General features: G+C 39.4%; 1 long non-coding RNA gene across 1 annotated transcript; it reads right to left on the reverse strand.

Annotated features, from left to right (window-relative positions):
* Window positions 1–11558: 11558 nt before the first annotated feature.
* LOC141350591 (uncharacterized) lies at window positions 11559–12478 on the reverse strand. The gene is made up of 3 exons (XR_012358687.1): window positions 12014–12478; window positions 11747–11934; window positions 11559–11655 (listed from the first exon to the last, which is right to left on the reverse strand). It is a non-coding gene; the product is annotated as an uncharacterized lncRNA (long non-coding RNA).
* Window positions 12479–17045: the final 4567 nt, after the last annotated feature.

The raw sequence follows: 17045 nt of genomic DNA on the forward strand, positions 1-17045 counted from the left end.
AAGGCCGCAAGGATCCATCCTTCTTGCTAACAAAAAAGAACCCCGCCCCCGCTGGAGAAGAGGAAGGATGAATGAACCCCGTTGCTAGAGAATCAGAAATATATTTCTCCATGGCCTCCATCTCAGGAACAGAAACAGAGTAAAGTTTGCCCTTAGGCGGAGACGTACCTGGCAGTAAATCTATCTCACAGTCATAGGGACGATGTGGAGGAAGAGAAGCGGCCTTAGACTTACTGAACACTCCCTTCAAGTCGTGGTACTCTGCGGGCACGTTAGTTAAGTCTATCGTCTCCTCCTGCAACACAGACGCAGAGACAGGTACACAAGCAGAGACAAGACAAGACTTATGACAATCTTCACTCCAACCAGTGATAGTATCCAGTTTCCAGTTGAAAGACGGGTTGTGTTTCAACAGCCAGGGATGTCCAAGTACCACGGGAGCCAGAGGGGAGACCGTCACGTAAAACTGTAAAGTCTCAGAGTGATTGCCAGAAACACATATGGTGACAGGGTCTGTGATATGCGTGATAACAGAAAGTTCACTTCTATTAAGTGCAAAAGGTGAAATGGGTTTGGAAAGTACAGTCAATGGAACTTTGAGCTTACGTGCGAAATGATGGTCGATTTAATTCCACTCGGCTCCCGAATCCAACAGTGCATCACAGGTGAGATGTGTCCTTTGCCACCGTAGCTTCACCGGGAGGAGGGTAGATGTTGCTGAGGTCTTTGTGGTGGAGATTCCACCTGAGAGTAGCCCCAGATTTACTCCCGAGCGTTGCCTTTTACCGGACACCGATGGAGTAGATTTCCAGCCTCCCCGCAGTAGAGGCAAAGACCCAGTGATCTGCGGCGAATCCTCTCCTCCCGGGAAAGCTGAGCTCGACCCACCTGCATGGGCTCCGGATCGGGCATGGAGGAACCGTCCACTTTCTCTCTCACGGGTGACGGTCTTTCCTGAAGACTGGGGAGCATAACCTCATCGTCGTAAGCTGGAATGTTTCTCAAACGGATGTCTGGTCGGATGGCTGCGTCGATCACACCGTTGAGAGATGATGGTAATTCGCCGTGTTGTAATTCGCGTTGAATGCGGCCGGTTAACCCATGCAGGAAAGTATCCCACTGCGCCTCTTCATTCCAGTGAGTGTCGGCTGCCAGCGTGCAAAATTCAATAGCGTAATCCGAGACTGAGCGATTACCCTGCCGGAGATCGGCCAACTTCCTTGCTGCATCTCTTCCCACCGCGGAGCGATCGAACACCCTCTTCATCATGGCGGAGAGAGCCTCGAATGTCTGAGTGCACGGGTCATGATTTTCCCACACCGCTGTTCCCCATAGCGCAGCGTTCCCGGTCAGCAGGGACAAAACAAAACCAACCTTGCTTTCCTCTGTCGTGTAGGTCTGAGGCTGGAGAAAGAAATGCAGAGCACATTGTGATAGAAATGGTCTACAGAACTCAGGATCATCTGCATATTTCTCAGGCGTGGATAACTTCGGTTCCTGATGGGAAATGCTCGCAGGTGGAGTGGGAGGAACAGTCAGTGCGGGTGGCACAGTGGGTAGCGGCAGCCTTTGGATCGCTTGGATGAGCTCGGACACTTTGTCTGTCATATCCTTCATCGCCCGGCTCAGTTCCTCAATCCTGTTGTCCTGTGTGGTGAAACGATGTATGGCTGCGGTGATGAATTAACTAAAATAAACATTAACTAAGCAGATTATGTCGTATATATTCTGTACTTTAATAGCATTTTTGTAATAATATATAGTAGAAAAAAAATCAGCTAAATCAGCAAATTTTTATCAGCATAATATTAGTAATTTTTGAACAATTATTGTATTTATTGTTCACTGGCAATGTCTATAAAAGGTTTTACTGGATGGATGCGTGATTACAGATAATGGGTGCACGTGCGCCACATACACTTTCAGCTCTTGTGCATGTATTGTGGTTTAAACAAATGAAGAGTTTCGATGCAAAATGAGATAAATCAATTTTTTAACATTTTTGACAAAACATGTTTATTATTATTTTATCATGTTATTATTTTGTTTTATGGTGCTACTTAGCTGTATTTTTTAAGTTATGAAGGTTTAAATCAAAAGAAACCAACTGCAGTTGAATTGAAATGAATTGGAATGCACAACAAAAATGAGATTTCCGAACAATTAAAAAAAAGGTGGTTATCTCGTTTTGCAACGAAACTCTTCAAATGTTTTGTAGAGATTTACTGCGTTTGTACCAGTTATAGCAAATCTCTAATTGCACAAATTATGCCGGCCTTCCTGGATTTCATAATAAACATTAAAAAGCCAGTCAAAACAGCACACTCGTGTCCCTTGCAATACTACCATTAGCTTTAGTGGCTCAGCGGAAGTCTTACACAAAGGAGCTCAAAGATGGCGGCACCCACATTTACGTCAAAAATTATTTGTTAAAATGAAAAAAAAAATGAAAATACAGCAAGAGCTGTTGTCATTAGCAATTCCTGGCAAAATTTGAAAAAACTATATTCTGAGGTGTGGCTAAAATAATCAAGAAAAAATGTGACAAAATGTGTGTTTGCTCATATTTCTATTTGAAAATATGTTGGTGGATCCCAGGAAAGATTACATCTATTTGAGTGGGTCACGAAATAAAAAAAGTTTGGGAACTTTCTGGGCTAGTTGCCTTACAACAAGGTAAACTGCCAGTGCTGTAATTAAACGATTTTTAGGCTAACTGGTTTTAGTATCTCTTGGTATGTTTGTGGTCTTATAGAGAATCTGTACAAGTGCACCCACCTCCCATCAAACATTATTATGTGTTATTGTCACAGGGTGACTATTATAGGGCGGAACCAAAAGTGGCGAAGATTGGTTCCGCCCGAAGATGGTTTCCGCCCAGACCGAATTCTTTGAAATTTTTTTGTTTTTTTGTTCGTGCAAGACGTCACACAGAATCAACACAGGCTTCTGCACGGGGAAAACCCAGTTTAACAAAAGCAGAAACTAATAATAGACATTTAACACTTCCTTATAAGAAGTAAGAAAGGTGTGACTTAACATAGGAATTGGAAATATTTTGAACCCTTTGACAGAACAGAGTTTTGCCAGAGAGCTCCAAGACATTTAACTAAACTCATTTCACCTTAACTTTGCAAAGAACACTGCTAAAGAGAATGTCCAGTTTTTTATTAAACTACCGACTATAGTTTGATAAACTTCCCACTGGAAGGGTTTCAGGACAAGCACGGCAGATACAACTCAAGCCATTTTTATTTTTATTCGACATACACGCATGTGACGTTTGTTGCTTAATCACAAGGTGCTATTAGTTGCTAGTTGCTAGGTTGTAAACCTAAAACAAAACACAAAACAAAACACCACAATAAACTAATGCACTAACACAACCATAAGATTTTAATTCTTAACCTTAATTATTGGAAATGACAGTTTACAGAGACTCACCTGCAAGCGTACCAGTCCTGGCTAAAAGCAAACCGAAACTGAAGCCAACGGTGGCGCCTGCGCACTCACTAATTATGCATATACAGGTACATAATAATCAACATATCTGTAACCTGTTATAAAATATATTAAACATAACATAAATGTTCCTGCATTTAAAATAGAAAGTAAAAATACCTATTTCTTAAAATACACAAGAACATAAAATAACAACACTTATAATACACAGTAAAAATACACCTGGTGGAAAGCTCTACAGAGAAAGAGACACAAATGAAAGCACAAAAACAGCTCTGCCGGGCTGGGAGGACCAACTAAGACCACAGTACATCCACATAGCTGGCCAGGCATCCACCCAGACCAGCTTGATCAGTTAAAAAGTGGTCAAAACCTCTGTAAAACCAGCCTGCTACACCAGGTAAAACCAGGCTGGGAGACTAGCTAAAATTATCCAACTTAGGCTACAAACCAAAATGTACAAACTGAAACTTGATTTGCAGGCCATAAACATGACAAATTAACACATGAGGGCTGTATGAAATTGACTCTGCTCAATGGCCAGTATAGTTTGAGATCTCTAAGGGGCCAGTCACACAAAAAGCGTTTATGGCAGTTGCAGGCACCTTTTTTGAATGATATTCTATGGGCAGGGCGCGTTTGCGCGCTGTTTATGCGCGCCGAGCGCCTTGCGGTTTTTTCCGCCTACACTGTAAAAAATCCAATTAATGAAATGTTGGACGGGCAAAAATATATAAGTTTAACCAATTTTTTGGTTTGAGCTAGTTGAGAAGACATATTATTTCAAGTCTAGATAAATCTGTGTTTAAAACATTAAATGAATGGTTATTTTCAAATCCAGGCAACATTCAGAATGGCTATGTTGACTGAACTAATTAAGACAAATCTGGTAAATATGTGGACTTATGACAGCTATGTTTCCTGACAACAAAATGCTCATAATATTACTGTTATTTGGTCACAAAATGTAATTGTAAGAGTTGTTCAGGCGTGAATGTATGTGCTTTAAGTTTAAATATGAGGTCGGTTAATAAAGATAGCGTCTATTTAAAAATGTGCTCGGACACTTTCGGACGGAGATGAGCTCCAGAAAATCACCGTCGCTCAAGCACTCACACCCCGCCCAGCGCAGCCTCTCCTCGGCAAGCCCATCAGAAATCGACGGCTGGCTCTGGTATCTCTGTGGCGTTTAAACGTGATTTAATTCATTTTAATTTCTCATACTAAATAATGAAAGGGTTATGTTTTAAATCATATTTTAGAATTGCACTTAATTGATATCGATGTTGAGTGATGTTTCATATCTTTTACATTTGTTATAACCGGACTGCATGCGAATTTGAACTTCAGAGCTGAAGGAGCGGGTGGAGAAATAGTCCCAATATCATAACAATCTTAAATAAAACTTCTAAATATACCCGTGTGTGTACCCGTGTGTGTACCCGTGTGCGCGCCGCGTGCGCGCGACCGCTCGCGCACGTGTGTGTATGTGCAGTATGTGCGTGAGTTTTTAATTTAAAATGTCTTAACTCGGAAGGATCTGGATCACAGGTCATTTCATCTGAGATCAATCCGCACGCAAACAGCTGGCATCACTCACTGTTTCCCACAACGACACAAGTCATCAGCCGTTTCCTCAAGTTCACGTCAGGTAAGTGTTTGTAAATAAATGTTAATTTTAGACTATATTAATTGGCAAAGACGCAAATACTCGACGTTTTTGTAAAGATATAAGTTATATAAGGGTCCAATGGGAAATGTTCCGCGGTGCAAAAATAAGTGCGATTAAAATGCGTTAAAAATGTTAACGCGTTATTTTTTGTGTAATTAATTAATCTTAATTAACGCGTTAAAGTCCCGGCCCTAGTTTTTTGTGCTATATTGTCATCTGTGTTGAATTTTTTAGTCAGCCCTTAGAAAAAGTAACCATGTCATGCCATGCTTTCTGGTATTTTGGAGATTAATTTAACTCTTATAAGAATGTAGGAAACTTTATATGTGGGTATACTGTATGTGTATTTACAAACCCTTTATACAAAACATCACATGTGCTGCTTCATTCTTTTGTGTCCGTTTTACAGAAAAATGCCAGCGTAAAGCTTTCAGTTTGTCATCCAGGAGTTTTTATTTTGTATATGAGAGATGACACAGCAACAGATGCAAGAAGAGGAGATGAAACGAAGAAGATGATGATGAGACGACAGGAGCCATGGATGTTGAAATCCGTCCGGAGGAGATGTCTTTAAATACACTGTTTGTGCACTGATATAAACTTTATATGTAAATAAAGTACCGCTATTATTACTATGACTGCTTGTCAGTTTATTGAAAATGATTGCTTAATAAGGATCACATCTGAAACACAGAAATGGTAAGATGCAACAAAATGGTAAATATAACCATCATTAACTTAACCACTGTAACATAGCTTTTAAATACTTGTGTATATTCAGAGTTGATTCTTAACGAGTACATTTTCTAATGATTTCTCAAACGTTTTGATTTTTGAGATGCAAGTAAAGTGATTTTCAGTCCTATTCAGCTATTCGAGGCAGTTCTTTATAGACAAAAGTATTTATTGATTGACACATTATTGAAATAGCTATTAGACAGTAACCTTCTGTTTCATGTGATGCTCAACTATTAACGTTTTCATGATTAAAGATATCACACCTCTTATAATGTGTAAGTATGTTTACATCGCCATAGAACTATAATTACAAACGTAACCTTACATATTTAGACACACGTGCATATTTTAAAATAAGATTATTTTACATAAATGTAAAACTAGGACTCGTTATATTCTTTAAAATATTGTGTATATCGTATAATGGCACATTAGGTAGATGAACGCTTTATTTGTAATTATCCTACTTCATAAAGCTTATTGATCTGATATTGTCTCGTCCTGAGATCGCTCGTGTGCAGCCAACATAAACTTCAAGAGTAACACCGCGGATGGAGCAAACATCTCTATCTTCTAATCTTGGCTTTCACCGTGCAAATGTCACAAGGTGACGATCTTTTCAGGGGCGGAACCAAAGTTAGGGAAGTTTGGTTCCGCCCGGAAGGTTTCCCACCGGGCCGCATTTGAGGACGGACCTTCTCACTTCCTGGTTTCCAGGGCAGCAAATCGGGGCTTTATGAGCCACAGGTGCGAGGAGTTAAGCGAGCGAAATGTGATTGGAGGTTGTGAGCGAGGGAGACAAATAAATAGCTCAGCAGGAACACAAAGGAGGGGCGGGCACGAGAAGGGATCGACGCGGGGAAAGCTCCTCTGCCTACGGCAGGAAGTAGATACGCACCTTTTGAAGAGCCCGCAGGCTCTATTGATCCGGGCTGCGCTTGGAGCGCGCGGAGAGAAGACAGGAGCCGCCAGGGGCGAAATAAAGGCGATACGTGGATGGAGTAAAGGAGCATCCCGAAGAGAGCAGTGTATTGTCGTGCTTAGTTCTGCAGTAAACGCTGGAGTAATAGGAAACCCTACGGGTGGAAGAAACATTGGTGTAGGTGACACATTTAGAGGAACAAAGGAGGAAGGAAACGTAACGGTTTTGCAACGTAAACAAAGGCGGACCGCTGTGAGTATTAACTCCTGTATTAATACGGAGTGGAAGACTAACCTGTGAATTTACCGAAGACCTCCAGGAGGAGGAGGGCGGCCCTACCCCTGATCCAGCGTGGTAGGTGGGCCGCAGGAACAGTTTGTCTCAGCAGCCACAGCAGCAGAATTAAATATCCAGGCCATATTGTCATCGCCCCCATCCAACCCAAGCGAAGTGGAGGACGTCGGGCGTCTCTTGTGTACACCTGTAGTGTGGTGGGTGAGTCCATGTATTTTGAAAACCTTTCACGTTGAAGTGGTGCTGTAGGTTGCTGTGCAAGTGCTGTGTGTCTTGTCAGACGTACCCCGCATCATCCAGTTCATTGAGGAAGAGACGGAGAGGCTAACGGTCCTAGGAAATATCATCTATCATACGCTGTGTGCGGTTTTGAGTGAGAAGTGACTGTGTGGGCCTCTGGAAGCCGCCCCCGTCTGTATATCGACAGATTTCGGAGAACGGCGGTGAAGATTTGGAAGCTGGCAGTATGTGTGAGTACAACGACGGGCCTTTTGTATTGATACCTTACCTGTGTATTTTACCTCGTTGCAGAGTTAGAGGCGAAGGAGCTCCGCCGCCCCGTGGTCTCTACCGCCCCTGTCCGGTATTCGATCGCCCTATGGGTAGTGAGGATAGGGCAGCGCTCGACCCGGTGAGACGGTGTGACATTTCGCCCCTCTGCCGACCAGCGAACTAGCCGAGAGGGTCTTGCCCCCGGCGCCTTCTGGGAAATCATCGCCCGTTTGACTTTCTGTGTAAGCCAGCCGTCGTAAGTCCGCCCCTGTTATATTGTCGACCAGAACACCGTACAGCGAGCTGTGGAAAAGCTACACTTACCAGGCACTGTAAACAGCGTAGAGGTGAGAGATAACCAAGCCAGAAATAACCGTGTCTTTGTGTCCCAGTTGCTGCCGGTGAAGAAAGAGTGAACGAGAGTGAACGTCAGGAGAACAAACTGTGGACAATTATACGTACCAAGAGCTGTAAACAGCGTAGAGGTGAGAAACAACCAAGCCAGAAATAACCGTGTCTTTGTGTCCCAGCTGCTGCCTGTGGAGAAAGAGAGAACGAGAGTGAACGTCAGGAGAACGAACTGTGGACAATTATACGTACCAAGAGCTGTAAACAGCGTAAAAGTGAGAAGGATCCCAAGCCCAAATTAACTGTGTCTCTGTGTTCAAGCCGCTACCTGTGGTTAAGGAGAACAGTAGCAAACACCAAAAGAATGAACTGTGTGAAGACTCAGCCTGTGGGGAAGGAAGAGAGCCCGAAGTGGCCGTTATTTTAAGTTCCCCTTTTTCCCTTCCCTATTTATTATTTTAAGTAAATTAAATAAAGTACATTTTAATATTATGCTTACCTTGTGTGTCTGGTCATTGGGGTGGCTTTGGGAACCTCCTCGAGGTGGAGAAAGGGGCGTTACCTTATTAACATCTGGGTCCACCCCTACCTGTGACACAAACAGCCGCCTCAGTTATGTTCTTTGTTTGTTGTATGATGATGCGATCTCACTCCCGTCTCCTGTCAGATTGAAGTGACTTCCTCACAGTAAAACTTGGAGTTGTGTGACGTTACATCCAGGTAGGCGTATTAAGGGCGGGGTTTTCTGAAGCGCTGCGGCGCTATTGGCTTGACAATGCAAACGCGTCGTGATTTTGGCTACACAGCTGGAGGTCTGAGGCTATTGGCTCCATGAGGCCCGTTTGAAGCCCTGGCTCGCACAGGCCCGATAGTGCAAAAGCGGCTATTGTATTTGAATCTCAGTGCTCTGTTATTGTGAAATGACAATCAATTGCTATCTGTGGTAAAATATAAATGACATTTTGACTAGCTATCCAGTATATGATGCAGATTGTAGTGCTCCTTATTAACTGAAATTGTTATTTTCAAAAGCTTTCATTCCAAAATATATTAATACATTTATTTATGTATTACAATATACATATGACATGCTAAAGCACATGAAATGTTTCTTAAATTATATTCTGTAAGGCTTATTGTACTTGTCAAAGGACTGATTGCTAGACATGTATTTAATGTTTTGAATCTTTTCTTTTGCAGAGAAAGCATGGTAGCCAACATTAAAAGGTATGTTGCTGTAACATCATCAAGGAAAAGAAACCTGGAAAGTGAGGAGGCTCCATTAACCTCCAGATAGTAAAAGAAAACTCATGTGAACCTGTGCTTAATTCAAGTTTTTACTACGATAAAATTATTTAACAAATAAATCTTGAAATGAGACTTACTGCTCTCAAATCCTGTTATTTCATTTGGTGCTAAAGGAACTTTTGGCTTTAAGGTTTTAGGCTTATGATAATTTTAATAGACATCAGTGTCTGATTAATTAATGTCCTTCTATTGGTGAGCCAAAAGAGTTTTTTTTTTACATAATTTGAGTTTTGTGACAAAATGATACGGCCATAATAAATCACAGTACTTTTGTACTTTAGTACATTTTGAGGTAAATACTTTTGTACTTTTATTCAAAGCAAAAATTTTAAATTTTAAGCAAGTACTTCTACTTTTACTTGAGTAATATTTTACACTGGGTATCTTTACTTTTATTCAAGTACATGATTTGTGTACTTCGTCCACCACTGTCAGTAATTCACTAAGATAAAGGGGGTCAAACCATTCAGTGATTTATAAACGAGTCGCATAATTTCAAAAACCACTCTAAAACAAACAGGTAACCAGTGTAGCGAGCGTAAAATAGGAGTTATGCTCCCTCTTTTTGACCCCGCACAAGAGTCGAGCCGCAGCATTTTGGATAAGGCTGTTATATAGGCTAAGGGAAGGTTATCAACTGGAACTGGTGACATGAGGATTGAAAAAGAGGTTGTGTGGTTGCATTCACATGTAACCATGTCATACATTAAAAGCTTGACTTTACATCCAGTGGAATCCCAATGGTCGAGATCAAAGTTCCAAAAGATTTTTCAATTATGTATTTTTAGTATGGAAAGCTAATGAAATGTGGTTAATTGTTTTATTAACCCTAACAACAACCACGTCTCCATTGATGTGGTTTTCTGATGTCTTGTTGTCATTATTAGAAGTATTTCGAGTTGGTAAAACATTGTCAAGCTTTGTAAAGACAATGATGGTTATTGGGGTCGATTCAACATTTGGTATCACAATCTGAGTAGTTGAGTTTGGCAGTAAAGACGATCCAATGAATGTGTCTTTAATTGTTGTTCTATTTAACTGAATGGAGGTTTCATTTATCACATAATTATCATCAGAGAGACAATCACTTATAGACTCAATAGCTTGCAGAAGTTCAGAGCTTTTGTTTTCTGTTTTGTTGCCATTGTTTAATTCTGTCCATGGTTTTTTAGATTTATCAGATACAATGATGTCCACTGTTTTAAGAAAATCCTGAAAATAAAAATCATGATTAGAACAATGATGACCAAAACAAACAAGTCAAAAAAGTATATGCAATACAAATGTGGCAGCCCAAGTATTCAATAGAATTTATCAAACAGATCTATTAATATCAGACATTTTGCTTAAGATAATAAGAATGTATAATGCACAATTTGACGGATGATGGAAAAAACAAATATACATTTAATACAATATATTTGCATATAAACCTGAATATAAACTTACCTTCATCACATGTTCACTAATGTTAATATTTTGTGAGATACCAGCAACTGTGTGAAGTATGCCAACAATTGTTTGGATAGTCGAAGCTAGGGATGCTCATATCAGTTAATTTTCCCAACCGACAACCGTAGCTTCTGAACCGAACATTAACCGTTAACTTATAAGATTTTAATATGAAATTGTCATTGAGTAAAAAAACAGTTGACGGTTGTCTGTGAACTAGTAAAAACAAAACATTTAGTTTGAACGTGCAAACAGCAGTGACAGATCAACAACAGAACCAGGATTCATACATTATCAGATATTCACGCAACATTAACTTATTAAAAATCACGCGATCAGTCCAGATGATTAATATCCAAAAAGGGCAGATTGTCTCAGTTTCATCTACCACAGTGGTCATTTCTAAAGCAGGACGCTTTTCAAAAAGTTTAGCTTTAGTCTTTCTCCGTTTGTGCAAAAAAAGAGATGTTTATCATGCAGGGTCAGAGGCCATCAGCAAACGTCTGTACGGATCGGTCCGGATGTGCGCGAGAAATCATTTGTATGCGTGTTTGGAAGCTGAATGGAGACGCGCGCGTGTCCGCGCAAGATGACGCGGTCCGTCTCGCGCGCGTCTCCGTTCAGCTTCCAAACACGCATACAAATGATTTCTGATACAAATAATTACTTTATCAGATCGTCAGGGCAGCAATAATTTGTGTCATTTACAGGACATTCACAAATTAAAGATAGAGAAGTGGCGAAATGTCTGTCATCTCATGACGAAACGCACCATGCATTAACAAATATTTTTTTCTTTTAACTGATAACGTTAATCGGTCATAAATTATTACCTTCGGTTAATGGTTAAACGGTCAATGTGAACATCCCTAGTCGAAGCTGATTGTGTTATTACATTACTATCTCACTGCAGTGTTACTGAGGTTTGTCATGAACACTGGGATATCATATCTTCCACAACTAAAACCTACATTACAAAATAAGAAGAAAATGCTAAAATACTAGACATTTTTATTAGACTTATTTGCATTTGTAAATCAATATAATTAATAGATTACCTTAGCTTTTCTTTCAAGGTCTTTGACAGCTTGAACAACACAATCTCTCTGTATAGGTATCCATTCTTTTGTGCCATTTGTCTTTTGACATTCATAAGTTATGTAGCCTTCCAGGTCTTTGCCACACAGGCCTATAACAGTGTCACCTATTTTTCCAACTCCAAGTATTTCATCTTGACACTCAAAATCTGGAAATTGCAAATATTAAGGTTTAGAAAAAACTGTTTAGTAATTTATTTATAACATAAACAGAGATTTAATGCTCACCGTTGACTGTCTGAACTTGGACTGTCTTCTTGCTATATGCAAATCTAAATAATTCTGGCATGTCCTTTAATTGGCATGTGAAGACTTTATCAGGCTCACAACTTGTGCTGAAGATTTTATATGGGAATGTAAAACAGCCAGGTTCTGATGATGCATAAAACAGGCAAATACAAAAGAATAATTAACACATACATGGGGTAAATTTGGTTTAAAGGATTCCAACAGTGAAAATTATTTTCCACAACTTTCCACAAATTATAATCAGATCATTATAACACACCTGACTCCCAACACAAGTAGGGCTGCAACTAACTAACAACATTACTATTTTTATGTAAACCCCAACAACAATTAAACAAATAGAAACTCACTTATATTAAAGGAAATTAAACCTTTATTAACCAGCATTCGTAAGTAAAAGTGAGCTTGCGTGTATTAACTTTATTAGGTACACGTGTCCAACTGCGCATTAATGCAAATCAGCCAATCACATGGCAGCAACTCAATGCATTTAAGCATGTAGACATGTTCAAGACGTTCTGCTGCAGTTCAAACTGAGCGTCAGAATGGTGAAGAAAGGTGATTTAAGTGACTTTAAAAGTGCCATGGTTGTTGGTGCCAGATGGGCTGGTCTGAGTATTTCAGAAACTATTGATCTACTGGGATTCTCACACACGACCATCTCAAGAGTTTACAGAGAATGGTCCGAAAAAGATAAAATATCCAGTGAGTAGCAGTTCTGTGGGCGCAAATGCCTTGTTGATGCCAAAGGTCAGAAAAGAATGGCCAGCCTGGTTCGAGCAAAATTGGACAATAGAAGTTGGAAAAACGTTGCCTGGTCTGCTGCGACATTCAGATGGTAGAGTCAGAATTTGGCATCAACAACATGAAAGCATGGATCCATCCTGTCTTGTATCAACGGTTCAAGCTGGTGGTGGTGGTGTAATGGTGTGGGGGATGTTTTCTTGGCACACTTTGGCTCCATTAGTACCAATTGAGCATCGTGTATTGTTTCTGACCATGTTCATCCCTTTATGACCACAGTGTACCCATCCTCTGATGGCTACTTCTAGCAAGATAATGCACCATGTCATAAAGCGCAAATAATCTCAGACTGGTTTCTTGAACATGACAATGAGTTCGCTTTACTCAAATGGCCTCCACAGTCACCAGATCTCAACCCAATGGAGCATCTTTGGGATATGGTGGAACGGGAGCTTCGTGCCCTGGATGTGCAGCCGACAAATCTGCAGCAACTGCGTGATGTTATGTCAAGATAGACCAAAATCTCTAAGGAATGTTTCCAGTACCTTGTTGAATCTTTGACACAAAGGATTAAAGCAGTTCTGAAGGCAAAAGTGGGTCCAATCCGGTACGAGTAAGGTATACCTAATAAAGTGGCCGGTGAGTGTATAAGCGCACAGCTCGGCTGTATGAAGAAAAAGGCTGTTGCTCAATATGTGTTCTTCAGCAATCTTGCGTCCTTGTGTTCTTGCTCTACGTCATCATTAACCATCGAAGTTCAATTCCAATTCTCAAGAACGCAAGTACAGAGGACGCATAAAAATACCCGGATGTGTTTTTGATATTGAGGATGCATCGAGTGCAGACTTGCGCGCCGAAATTGCGTTACGCCCCAGAAGTCATTGCGGCAAAGCAATGGCGGAGGTCAGAATATTAATTACGTCATGTTGCCGATGGGTCTCGGTTTCATGGACTTACAAACGTTTGCTGCATTGCTTCATTGTATGTTGCCGTTGTTAAAAGATTATATTCTGGCCAGCACAACTGTAACTCATTTATTTTATGATACCTGCATTAAATAAGTTATGAATGATGCATGACAAGTGTGTGTTAACCCAAATGAGGCTTAGGCTATTTATGCACATACTCCTTACACACGCGCGAGTGAGCGTTTTGCACACGCACACACACACGCACACACACGCACACACACACACACACACGCACACACGCACGCGCGCGCACGCACGCACGCACGCACACACACACACACACACACACCAAATTAATGTGTAATAATAAAAATATTAATGATAACACATGGTTGTATTTGTTAACCTTAACAAATGCATTAACATTTATTTGTCTTTGTAAATGTCAGTTAATGTCAATACAATTGTTCATTAGTTCATTGTGCATCAACTCATGTTAACAGTTACAACTTTTGATTTTATTACAGTAACATGAACTAAGACTGATAAATGCTGTAGTGTTGTTCATAGCTGATGTAACTAAGGCATAAACTAAACATAACAAAAATATCCTTATTGTAAAATGTTAAAATAATAATAATTATAACAATAATAATATGCAGATCATGCATATTGTTTGTATTATTAAGGCTTTTATGAGTATTATTATTATTATTATTATTATTATTATCTTATAAGACCGTTTCAGCAGTAACAACATAAACAAGCGGCTGCACGTAACTTCCGGTAAACTCCGCTAATAATAAATAACAACAAAGTCCTTTAAAAGTAGTTTATTTTTATAACAAGCAAAAAAAATAGATTACCTAGGAAACCAAAACATTTGTTATTTTCGACGAGGCATTTGTTCAAGAGATCAGTTTAGCAACTAGTCAGACCTTAAAAAAATGAAACCGGAAGTAAAGTTAGGATCCAGACGTGTATCACATGCGTCCGATGAAACCGTCTATAAAATTATAAAATCTCAACTGTCTGACTCCATTTTAGAAAAGGTTCATAAAGGAACCTTCACAACAGGCCAGGATCTAAAATGAACCCTTTGGCCACAAGAAAGGTTCTAAAAAGAACTGCTCAAATAACCAGGGGATATTATAGAACCCGTAAGTTCAACTTCGAACCTTTATAATTACTATAAGTTCATATTTGAACTTTTAAGTTCTTTTTTTTAACTTTAAAGGTTCAATGTCTTCTAAAAGTGTACTTCAGTAAAGGAATAACTACCCTTGTTTTTTATTGGCTTGATTATCATTTGTATAATCGTTTTACCTAAATAGTTAATTTGCCTAGACTGTTCATCTTTTAAATAACCATGTTTATTTTTTGTTTTGTAGTAAAATACAATAAAGGGACTAGTGTAATGCAGAAATTACCATAATGTTTTCCTTTTATCAAATCAAAGATTTAATAAGATGAATATACATCCACAATAATATATTTTATTTTTATTTATTTAAATTTGTTTGGAAATTTTAATGAACTTTCACTGTAACTTACTATTCCTTATGTTTATGGTAAATTATTAGGCAATTGATTGAACAAAACAAGAATACCTTGGCACCATTTCAGTAAACAAAATTCTAAACACCAAAACGGCATGCATTGTTGTTGTTGTGTTTCAGGAAACAATCATTTCTGGACGTAAAAGCACATACCATAAAAGGTAGGGAACAGATATGTTTCTTTGAGATACCAGTATGAATCTTTAATGTACTAATACGCACTCCTTAGGTACAGATGTGTAACGTTTGAAATGTTACTGCCCCAGTTACAGCTTTTGGACTGAGTGTACATCTGTGTTGTATTTCACTTCTTATTTTCTTATCTGTACATGTATTTACTACCTTCACTTGTTATTACAAATCACAACACTATACAAATCACAACACATAAAATGTTGGCATTATTTTGTCACTGGCTCCAGCATACTGCTCTCAATAATTCCCTTCCAGTCTTTGTGCTAAGCTAGCGGGGGCTGCGTCAGACAGAGTTACAGCACGCATGGAGACTTGAACAAGGGCAGTCACATGAAGGTATTGTTATGATTCAGTCATAACCATTCTCACTGGAAGTTCTGACCATTAACAAAAAACAAGTTTTATTTGGTTACTTGCAGTTGAATTTTTTCATGTTTTTTGTTGTTGTTAGGTTTGCACTTCACCACCATTGCAAAGTCTGCAGTCAGCAGGATCCGGTATTATGTATCCAGACCATATCATGGACCTGTTCCAGAGACAACAGCTATATCCCAGCAAAGACCATGATATCAATCAAGGCCTTGAAACAGATGTACTGCAAGACCCTGTCAATTAAACAGCCCTAAATTACAGATCCAAGAGGAGTACAGAGGTACGGAGGAGTTGACCTCCAAGTCCTTGAACAAGCATTGAGAATATTATGAAATGTACTTCCAAAATAATCGTATTATTATTTATCTTTATATAGTATTGCTATAGCTAGGGACACTCTTAACGGCTTGACGTGTACTTTTTTCTCAAACGGCACATAAAAAAATGTTTAGGGACACAATGAAAATGTATCAAGAGACATCTGCAAATCTTCATTTGTTCTCTTTTTATCAGCTCTCAAATATGGGTAGGTTTCTTCAAAAAATTCAAAATTTTTATAGATAGATAATTGCGTTTTTGTAAAGGACTTTTGATAGAGAACAGATTCAGATCGATGATCAAAACCTACATAGTTTGAACTGTTTGCCCTAAAGGGCTCATTATAGATGTGCGTAGGGTCTATGGCATAGTCGTGATCCCGTAGATTATGCATCGGTTTTCATTTATACTTTTCATACCCGCCCGTTTGAAAAAGACTGACCGGCTGCACCGCAAATCGCAAAGTAAGTAGAGATGTTTAAAGATCTTTAGGCAGAACATGGACAGAAATAAGCACAGGGCCATGATTGGACAAAATATAAGACTATCATTTAATGTGAAACTTAAGGGTCGGCAGATTGACAGCTGAGTGGTCTGGGCTAGGCTACTTTTAAATTCGTTTTGTTCATTTGCAAATTATTTAAGTGAAACACATTTCGTGTAGGCTTATTTATTTTATTTTTTTTTCACCAAAGAAATACGTAATCATGTTCTATTGATTTTAACTCTATTTGCGCACTAAACCCTTGGGGGAAATTATTTATAAATGAGTCAACAACGCAAATCAGGGAATGAACTTATTTCTCTATTTAAGACAGTCTGGCAGGGCGGTAATAGCGAGCGATACAGCAAACACCGAAAAGTTTATGGGATTAGATTTGGAAGTAAGATTATGATGAAAACAGCGGTCCT

This window comes from Misgurnus anguillicaudatus, chromosome 18 (genome assembly GCF_027580225.2).
Source record: "Misgurnus anguillicaudatus chromosome 18, ASM2758022v2, whole genome shotgun sequence".
Taxonomy (NCBI): Eukaryota; Metazoa; Chordata; class Actinopteri; order Cypriniformes; family Cobitidae; genus Misgurnus; species Misgurnus anguillicaudatus.